This window comes from Aythya ferina, assembly GCF_964211825.1.
Source record: "Aythya ferina genome assembly, chromosome: 13".
NCBI lineage: Eukaryota > Metazoa > Chordata > Aves > Anseriformes > Anatidae > Aythya > Aythya ferina.
In genome coordinates this window covers 10,441,652-10,452,097 of record NC_140311.1, presented here as the reverse complement: position 1 = coordinate 10,452,097, position 10,446 = coordinate 10,441,652, and the positions used below count along the sequence as shown (strand labels likewise).

At 48.7% G+C, this 10,446-nt stretch overlaps 1 protein-coding gene across 3 annotated transcripts in view; it reads left to right on the top strand.

The window, feature by feature from the left end:
• The first annotated feature begins 200 nt into the window (after positions 1-200).
• LOC311444157 (gamma-aminobutyric acid receptor subunit alpha-3-like) overlaps positions 201-10,446 on the top strand; it is a 91,856-nt gene continuing 81,610 nt past the window's right edge. The window contains exons 1-2 of one of the 3 annotated variants that reach the window (XM_084535110.1): positions 232-366; positions 1,657-1,829. The gene's annotated coding sequence lies outside the window, so the exon portion shown is untranslated. Of the gene's footprint in view, positions 367-1,656; positions 1,830-10,446 lie in introns of all 3 variants that reach the window. The other 2 variants (XM_084535111.1, XM_084535108.1) reach the window with 2 other exon arrangements.

Genomic DNA, 10,446 nt, shown 5'->3' with positions numbered 1-10,446 from the left:
CCTGAACCACAACAGCATAAAGCAAGAAGTGACAAGAGGAAAAGTCATCTGTGACAGTGAAAAATGCACAGCTGTCAGGACACAGCTGCCTCTGGAGAGTTTAGCTTCAACGTGGCAGCTGTGACAGAGTCCTGAGTGCCCTAACAAGCCCCATCTGGGACGTCCACCACCCATTCACACCCACCCATGGCCAGGGCTCCATTTAAGCTCAGGCTCCTGTACCTCCTCCTTCTTTTGGGCCATGCTGTAGCTGCTTTTGGATCTGTCTTTCAGAGGGCCTTCAGGTGCACTTCGCAACCTCGTCTCTGGCTGGATATCCTGAGCCTGAGTTACTGCCTTGTGTAGAACTTTGCTCACCCTGTTCAGGTATGGTGGGGCTGCACCCTGACTGGTGAGGGTTCTGCTTGCACTGTGGTCACTTGGTTTCTGGCTTGCCCCTCTTCTGCTCTTGCTGCTTCCTTGGTGCTTGGTTGGAGCAGCCCTCTGAGGACTCTTCTGTAGCTCCTATCCCCAAAGAAAGACAGGTACCCAGTGTCCTCCTGGGAAGGAGACATTTGTTGAGTCCCCTTCACTGCACTTTTTCTTGCAATGCTTCATAGTTGAACAGAGCCTGCAGTGGGGCTGGGCAGAGCAGGGGCCTGCTCCTAAGCAAACCTTAAGGTAATACATGAAGATCTTTCCTTCAAAAACAGAAGCTAGAAGAGGAGTGTCCTGAGGTCACTCAGGAAGTCTATGACAGAGAAAATCAGTGGTTAGCTGTTAAGATGCAGCTTGAACTTAAGGTAGGGTTTTAGGCTGTAAAAATCTTGCACTCTGTTATGATGGGGCACTATTTTGAATATGTAGATGGAAGATCATAGCCTCTTTTCACAAATGTGGGAAGCCCTAAGGACTGGTCTGTGCAAAGCATGAAGCATGGGTCTTACATCTCCTGGGCAGCTTTGCTTGCCACTTCTGCATGCTCGATAGCTTTGTGAGGCCAGTTGATGTCTGGGTGTTGTCTTCAGCATGGACAGGCAGGATCCCAGCATGGCTGTGAGGTGGGGACCATCTCAGTGTCAGCAGGCTGAGATGTTGGCTGTCACCAGGGACTGAGCTTCTGAATCCCTTTCCTAGCAGCCTGCTGGCACAGGACCCTTCCCCCTGCATCCTGCAGACAGGCTGTGAGCACAACCCTCAGTGTTTTTCTTGAGGACATGTCCCCTGGATTTCTGTGAGTGCCCAGCCCTAGCATGGAGTATCCCTCCTGGCAGGGGAGGGAATCCCGCTCCTCTGCATGGGAGGAGGGAGGCTGCTGTTTTTCTATACCTCCACCATGTATGCAGGGAAAGAAATCCACTCCAGCAGCTTGTCACTGCGCCAGGACCAATAGTAGGTGGCAGAGGGAATCCCCTTGCAGGGGAAAGCACGGCTAAGCCCAGCCTGCTCCTGACAGGGAGCCTCTACAGAGCCCCTGTGAGCAGTATCCTACCCACCCCTCCTCTCTGGAGGAGCCCTGTGAGCTTCCCCTCTTCTGTTCTTTTCCATCTCCCCCAGCACAGCCACCTCCCTCTCCTGCATTTCTTCTGCCTCACTCCACACTGCTCTGCAGCTTTCTCTGCTCAAAATAATTTCTGCTCAGGGAATTCCTCTCCCTCCCTCTCCACTCTCCTGCAGTATTTCTCCCTGGCCTTTGCCCTGGGATATGTAGCTGAGCATTAGCACAAACATCATCTCTCACTGGTGATCTGGAGCAGACAAGATGACTTTAAAGCCTAGTGAAAAAACCCTCTTGCAAAAATATCTTGTTGCAAAAACAGGACATAGGAGAGGAAGGCTCTGCTCTCCAGGTGGGGTGTTTGTTAATGAATTATTCTAAGCATTGGTCATCTTAGAAAAGTGCTGTGTTCACCTGGGGCTCTCCCAGTCCAAGCAGGAACAAATGTGATCCTGGGAGCAGCAGCCCTGGCTGCCAGCATCCATCTCCTCTCCAGCCACAGGGAGGTGTAAGCCCCCAGCGGCATGCCCACCTGTGGTACTGTAGGGAGCCCCTGGATCCACCCCACAGACTGCAGTAAATCTGCAGTCAATCACCTGCTGACCACAATTGGAGATCTTACTTGATTGTATGGTGGTACTATGTTATTTTTTTGTTTTTGTGGGAGGTGTCAGGCTGGATTTAGTTTCTTTGTGGTGGGCCTGTGGAATAAGGAGGAGTACACCTAGACCTGGATTGAGGGACCCTGTGTCAGCAGTGCAGCTACATATCCTCAGAGGCAGGTGTCTGCACTGCAGAGCCTGGTTTTAGCCTTTGCTCTAGCTAGGTGCTGTTCCTTGCTTCTGCTTTTCATTTTAGACTTCTTCCTTCTGCAGTGAATCAAGCTTTGTGGTTCCCCTGCAAAGTGCTGAGGGGACCTGAGCTATTAGTGCCCCATAGCAGATGTATTATGTCTGAGCTAAACCTAAATTTTGACTGAGCCCTAAAGGCAGAATTGCTATGGTGTTGTGTATGCACAGCAGCTGCTGATCAGGAATTCGGTGAGGTGAGGGAAGGAAGCTGTATGTATAGCCTTTCTTTTAAAATTCTCCAACAGTCTAACCTAAGTATCTGATGGGGTTAGGGAAGCTATTTTTAGCAAAATGCTTCAGGTGAGTTGAAACCTTCCCCTTTGTGTCTTCAAAGCACTACTTTCAGCCTGAAGAAACAGGGCTAATATGCATCTTGCTTTTTCAGTTCTCCTGGCAGTGAGTCTGTCTGAGATGCAGCTGAAAATTTGAGCATGGTGTTCCAGCTACAGGCTGTGTTGCTTTGTGTCATGATGCTAGGTACTAAAATGAAGAGGAAATTATCATGGATATAAGAAAGCTGGCAAACCCTGTATGTGGCCTTTCCTTGAAAACAGGCTGGGATGTGCTAGCAGCTGTTCCTTGGGGTTTCTATGGAGAGTGACCTGGATTAGTTTGACATATTGCAAAGCAAGGGGATACTGAAGCTGTAGCTGCTGTGGAGGTGTGGGCTGTGGCAGGGGAGCAAGGAGGGCAGTAGCCTTTTCTTGTGGTGTGCCCCCACTCACCCTAGGAAAAAACATGGGTCTGAGGGTGCCATCTGCCAAGCTGGTGCTCCTGGCCAAGGAGGGAAGCTGGGTTAGTAGAGGGCTGTGATTTTAAAAATGCAGTGGGTAACTGAGAATTATTGAGTTATATCTAAAAGATACTTCCCCCAGGTGACTGGCAGAGCCAGCTCCTTAGGGAGAACAGTCCTGTCTAACCCAGTTTTATACCATGCATTTAAGGCAATGAATCTCCTTGCTTTCCCAAAGATCCTCACTTAAAACAAGCTCTCTTGGCACATCCCTGGGTCAGATGTAATGTATCTCTACGGAAAGTCTTGCTGCTGTGCCTTTATTGGGCTGCTCTTAAACCTGGCACAGATAAGCAGCATGGATAAGAGCTGTTATGCAGTTTGCCTTCAGTTAGTAAATATTAATGCACTTTTAAGGTGAGTGTCTTCCTATGTTGTTGGTAGTTAGTCTGGTAAAAGGAATTGCTTAGCAGCTCAACTCTTGATAAGAGTGCAAGGCTTGAGCTCTTGGAGCTTGAGGCCAGAGGTGATTGGATAAGTTCTATTTAGTGGGTCCTTAAATTTCAGATTAACACTCATCAGCTGAGACCAATAACTTCATGTGGATGAAGGTAGAGTATGTTTGGCAAGGACAGTTTAGATTTGCAGACCTCTCATAAACACAAACTCATGCAATCAGGTAAATAGGGAATGCAGTTGCAGTGAATGCAACACTTAATTATCCTTGCCATTAAAAATGCTGGCTTTTTTTTTCCTTGTCTAATTTCAAACTATGAAGGCTAGTTTTGACTTCAGAAATGAGGCAAGCAAGTATTGTTTCTCTGTGGGGAACTAGAGGAACAAACTAAGTTCACTGCTAAATTTAGAGGGCTCTGAATTTGAAACTTAGCTTTACATGATGGTGAGTACCTGTGGTCTAGCACAGGTGCAAGGTGTGGGAGCAGCTTAGCTGGGAGAGCAGGTCTGTAACTCATGGAGTGTTTATTTGGCACTTAAGCTCTCCTCAGTGGTAGCTGATAAGGATGTCCTGTGTTGGACTTGAAGTCCAAGGGATTACAAATGATCCTGTGGGAGACCTAGGGTGAATGCCAAGTAGTCTGTGCTGTCAGAGTGATGGGATATTACAAATGCAGCTTATCCTCACTCTGACTGTCTGGGGCATGATGGGTCAGGTAAGCATAAAGGGGCTGAGGAAATCTGTAGCTAAAGCTCTAACCAGAAGGCAGGTGCTAACTGTCAAGGCTGCCACAGAAGCAGGCCCTGACCTACAGCAATCCTGGGGCCTCTTTGCGGTGTCCTTGCCCTACCTGGGCTGGTTCTGTGCAGCCAGAGCCTCTCAGGGCTGTGAAATAAGGCTGCAGGAAACTGTCCTGTCTGTTAGCAGGGCAGCTCTGCCTGCTGGGGTGCAGCAAATCTCCCCGGGTCCTTGGGCTCTGTGTCACTGCACAGCTGCTGCTGCTAAAGCTTTTCTGAACCAAGCACTGGGCTTGCTCTGTGAACACTAGAGCATATCCTCTGTATGTTATTAATAAATATATGTGCACTCAAGGCTTGTCTGCTGCTGTGTTGCCTCTGCTTGAATGCAGTGGTTATATTTGTGAGGCAATGTACTTCCCTTCATGTCTTGTGCCAGCTTTTAGTTTTGAAAGGTCACCTAAAATACAGCTTCAAATTGTCTTGTACTGTCTGTTCTGTGTGAGGGAAAGTTGGGGTGTTGCATGCCTGGTGTCTTCCTTTGAATCATTAACTTAAACTGTCCAGACAGATTGAAGATTTAAGCCAAAGTCATGAAACTGAAAGCACTGGTTGTTGCACTGGTTAGGTGTGTTCTGACCTAATTATGCTTTGCCAGCAGTGCAAATTGGACAAAAGCCTCTCCAGTTAAACAGCTGGGTGTTCTCTTATCCTAAGATAAGGGTCTTGGATCAGTAGGGTCATAGGAGACACCTTCCCCAGGCACTGTTTGTCTGCAGCAAAGTTGTGCTGTGTGTGGCTGAGGGATAGAGGCCCTGGCAGTTGCCTGGAGGAGGTACAGGCTCTATCAACTTGAAGAATAGGGGGTTTATCTCACTAGAGAATCAAAACAAAACCCACTTTTGCTGTATATTACCAATGTGCCTAGGTCAGATAGCTTGTTTATGGTAGGGCATTAAGATGGAAGAACTTGAGTATTGATGGGATTTGTGGTTTCTGCTATTAAGAACCTTGCATATTTCTAGGGTGCCTCTGGGAGATGAGGGCAGGAGCTCATGTAGCACTTCTGGGACATGGAACTGATTTTGTGGAGCTGGAGAGCCATGTAGACTAAGAAGACTGGGAAATAGGGTCAGAAAAGGCTTTCCTTTAACAGACTAACTTCTGCTTTCTTCCCTCCCTCCTACTCAACTGAGCACACTAACAAAGACCAAAATCTGTTTCTTTTCAGCTAAAGAATTTGATTTGCTGTTCAACAGGACACTGAGGTGAACACAGACCTTCTACAATTTTCCCTAAATTCCTGACCCTTGTCTGAAGGGGTTTTCATGGCAAGTTCAGTGCAAGGCTGCCAGGCAGGTGTAAAAGGTTTCTTAGTCCTTCTTTGCAATCCACCTGCCTCTGCAGGAACCGCTGTTACTCAGACCAATCAAACTGTAGTGAACAAAAAAGCTGGGCTTGTCTGAGATGTTGTGACACTTTCCATGGAAATATATATAATGAAGGCAATTTATGCACCTCTATCATACCTGGTAAAGTATATATACATTTGACACAGGAGAAATTGCCAGCTCCGTGGGGACTGAGGGCTATGTTTGGCAAAGTAACCACTCTGCCATCAAATGAAGAGATCAGCTCTGCTTGCTGGAGCCAGCAATCCTCCGTTATATTTAACCCAGCAGTTTTCACACTGAGAGTAAGTACACTCTTTATACCTCATTTCTGTGCTGGGTGCCCTGTTGCACTGCAGCTGTGACAGAGGTGATACATTCTCCATTAACACCTTCACAGGCTGCTTAGCACATCTGATGCTCCTGGAGTGGGGGAGAGGGAGATAACAAAGCAGCTGTGGAACTTGGAGCCTCTAGTCCTGGCTTACAACCAAGCTCTCCTCCCCTCCCTCACTGGCTTTCTGACCTCCTTTCAGCCCTGCAGGTAATGTAACAGCAAAAAGTTGAGTTCACTCTTGGACTTGAAGAGTGGGTGGAGAGACTAAGAAACTGAGGAGGAAGAGGTGTGACATCCCTGGATAAGAAATCTGGCAGCACTCTGAGGAAGTGCTGTCCTGCCCCTTGGCTTCAGCCAAGCAGTTGATCTCCTCTCAACCCACCTAGTTCACTTTGGGAGTGACCTTGTGCAAACAAAGAGCAAAGAAGCAAGCAGAGCAGCAAGCTCTTACTTATGCAGTTGCCTCCCTCTCCTGCACTAAGTGCTGCTCAGCTGACATGGTGCTCCCAGCATAGCAGGGCTGGAGACAGTGCTGCTCCTCTGAGGAGTGTCTGGCTCTGCTCAAGGGCTGCTTTTCTGAGAGCAGAAGGGCAAGAAGAGGGGTGTGATGCCTTGGCTTGCAGGAGGGTTTGTTCCAGGCCCAGAGCAGGAAAAGGCAAGAAGTGAAGGCAGGGGGATGCTGAATCTACCTCACCCCAGAGGTGAGCTATCCCCTCAGGTACACTGCTCTAACAGCATAGGCAAAGGGGTTCTCAAATATACTAGTTACTTCTCTGTACACTGGGGGGAAGATGTAGTGTCTCAAGTCTTCATTTGACGTTAATCAACACCCCCTTCTCATGGAGAGAGCAGAAGTAGAAGCTGACAGGGAATTATGAGCAGACCTGGGGTGTGGAGAGGGCCAAGACTTTCACATGCCTCCTGCCTCTCTCAGTCCTGTGGGATATCTGGGATGAGCAGCTTGGTGTACAGGTGTGTATGGTCAGATCAGTCCTTTATAGGAGCAAGCCTGTAGCATCAGTCCCCTAAAACAAAAAAAGGGAGGAAGACAGGCATTCTCTTATAGCAACATGTTTAATATATTAGGAAGTCTGACAGCCAAAAAAAAGCATGGACTTCATATGCTTTCCACACTAAGCTATGTTGGAGTGGCAGTGGCTGTGAGCAGAGTCTTTTAGAGCTTGTTGGAGCAGGGCAAAAGGAGCGAGTAGGGAATAAACATGCCATCTATACCACAAAGGCAGTGTGTGTGTACTGAGGCCTCGGAAGGGGTGTGAATGCAGGTGCGGAGGAGGCAAAGTAGCAAGGTCTAGAAGCCCTGGTAAATGGGATGCTGCCCAGATACATGTTGCAAACAACAGCATGTGTCCTGGCTGACAAGGAATTGCTATCTGAGAAATGGGATTTGGGGCATGGGGTGGAAATGGCGGGGTGGGAAGCAGGGAAGGCTGGCAATTTCATTTCAGGTTAATGAAAATATGATTAACAGTTGTAATTAACTGAAATGGTGGCCAGATCTCTGCCCCCTCCTGATGATTTATGAGGTGCAGAGGCTGCCTGTGTCTGTGGTTTCTGCTTATGGCAGCACTTTACAACATCTCAAACTTTTTGCCTTAAATCCCCTTCAGGCATAAGTTATTGTGGCTCTAGCTGCTGAGGTGTGTGTGGAGCTCCCCTGCATCCCTGGGCTTATTGTCCCTGCTCCCAGCCTTGTTGGGAGGCTTGACAGCAATGATAGAGGCGCTGTGAGTGCTGAGGGAAGAACTGAGATGGGACATCAATCTGACAGCTGCTCAATGGCAAGGCTGAGAGAAGTGCAGACTTGGCCTTGGGTCACTGGGGACTGAGCTGATGTGACATCTGAGTGAGGTGGTATTTCCCAACCACAAGGAGGTGCCTTTCAATCTCATGCCCTGGAACTGTGAAAATTGACAAGCCTCAGATCAGAAGAGCTTGGGGTGTGCTCATGGGCTGGAGTTGATGTCTCAGGCTCCCTTTGTGGGCTGGTCTGGCAGAGTGTAAGCAGCTGCATCCTCAACAGATCTTACAGGCCCTCTGCTTCACTTTCCCAGTGCTAAGGTTATACTGCCTGATGGGGAGGATGTGTGACCCAGCACGTGTAAGTATCACCTCACCAGTTCAGCACTTGGTGTCTAATGCTGCTGCTTCTGCTCAGTTACACTTTCTCTCCTTTCACTGGCACACCAGTGGCAAAGTTACCCCTGCAAAGTGCCAAGAGATCCTAACCATCCCTGTGCCATGTCCAGGCAGTGGTTAACAGGCAGTATGGAACAAGAATAAAAGAATGAAGGAGCTGGACCAATTTAATCATCTAGGTGGTCTTGTACAAATGCGAGGACCTTACTTAGGGAAAAGGGAAACAGGAAAGCACTGTATGACCTAATATGAATAGGGCAAACATAGCGGCAGGGAGACAACTTCCTTTGGCTTATTTCAGTATGAGTATAGCATTCTTCCCTACAATGAAGACAGATGGCACTTCTGGTGTGTGTGCCCAAGGCAGATCAGAAAGTGATCCCCTGTCCGATCTGACTGCTCCAAAGAAAGTAATAGCTAATTGTTAAGGATGTGGTTTTGGCTGTGGAGAGCAGGTGAGCTATGTATTGTTTGTCTGATTGCATATGTATGATCTAAAAAAAAAGTGACTATCCATTTCTCAAAGGATACCTGATGAGCATTAAAAATACAATTGCAAGAATAATCAGGTCAGACTTCAAACAAATGCAGGGAAGCAGATCTGCTGAAGAAATAGATGCTCTGTTATGCCATTTTCTGAGTAGTTCTTAAAAACTGATCTTCCTCTTGGACATCAAACTAAGGTTCTTCAAATGAGGGATTGAACCCAGTGGTTTTACCTGCAAGTTGTGAGTAGTAATTAAAGTCCTAATATGAAAAAAAAAAAAGCAAAACCAATGGTCTTATACAAACTCTGGAGAGGTCCTGGTAATAAGCACAGAAGAAGCAGGCTTTTAGAGAGGGCCTCTGTGGCTTATGGTGGGCACAGACAAAGGTTAGGGCCAGAGTGGGATGGGGGAACTACCCATGTGCTGGGCTGGGGGGGCGATCAGCAGTTCTGATGGCTTTAGCATTTTTGCTACTGGGCTGATTTACAGGCTGAGGTCTGCCCTGTCTAGGTTAGTGGAGCTTGTAAGTTAAACACTGACTGTCCCTGAAAAATGCTAACAAGCTACCAGTTAGCTGATCAAGATCAGCTTTAAAAACCCTGGATACAAAAATAGCATCTTATGGTCATTTTACTGATAGAGGGACACTTGCATGCATCACTGGCATGTAAATGTTTGAATAAGCTTCGCTTTAAAATGGAATTTAATCCAGGAAAGCAGAGGTCTCCCAGAGATGTTTCCAGTTACCAGAAATGCACTGTCTGACCTGAATGGCTGTGGCACGTGTCTGCAGGTGATGCTATTATTGTTCTACAGTTTTTCTTCGCTTTGGAGCAAGTGGCTGGTGCCAAGATATTCTGGGAAGCGTGTATAAAGAGCTGCCAGAGGAGCTATGTAAAAAGAGAGGGGTGTGTGTGGGGAGGTAGTCTTAGAGAGAAGTTGGACTGTCTGTTTAACTGGAGAACTGGGGCTTTGCTGGATTCTGGAGAGCAAGCAGTTCTCAAACAAATCTCATCCCTGTTAGGCAATGACTTCCAGGGAACAACCTGTCTGCTTGTTCTTTGGTCACTTCACTGCAGGAATAAATATGCATAAATAAAAATAAAACGAACTGTGCCTTTGTACACCCACATCCCTGCTGCTTTTGTTCTTTGGTGCTCATCTGGTAACCTGCTATCACCAGGGGACCTGTCAAGGTTTCTGTTAAACAAGTGCCTTACTCTTAGCACTGGATGGGTGTTTTGTGGCCTGGCTGATATGGTGGTTCTTTGAGCGGGTTCTCTTGCGGGGCGGATGGGGAGGGACGAAGGTCTTCCTGCTGGATGCTGCTTTGGGAGTCTGTTCTGGCATAGGGCTGGCTGTTCCCCCTAAAGTGTCCGGAGAGCACCGGTTCTCCCCGGCCCCGCCGCAGCCGCGCACTTCCCCGCGGTGGCTGGCAGGGGGCAGCAGAAGCCGCGGAACGGCGGCGGAGCCCGAAGGGGTCGGGGCGGGGCGGGCAGCACCGCGCCCCCTGCGCCCTGCCCGGCGGGGACGCCGCTGCCCGCCCGGCCCGGGTGCGGGGGAGCTTTGCCCGGTGGGGGCCGCCAGACGGTTGCTGGCAGAGCCTGCTGCGGGGAGCCCGGCTGTTTGCTGAGCTCCTCCGCTGTTATCCCGTGTCCCTCTGGGCTCCTTCCATATGCAGGCCCGCGGGCGGGTGCTATTGGTACCGGTGATGCCCCTTGTCCTGGTCTCTGTGCTTGTTTAAAGGGTTGGTGCTATCTGCAGGAGGCGTTCTGCTCGTGCGGGAAGTGACACGGTCTAGCGCTTCTGTCCCGTGTT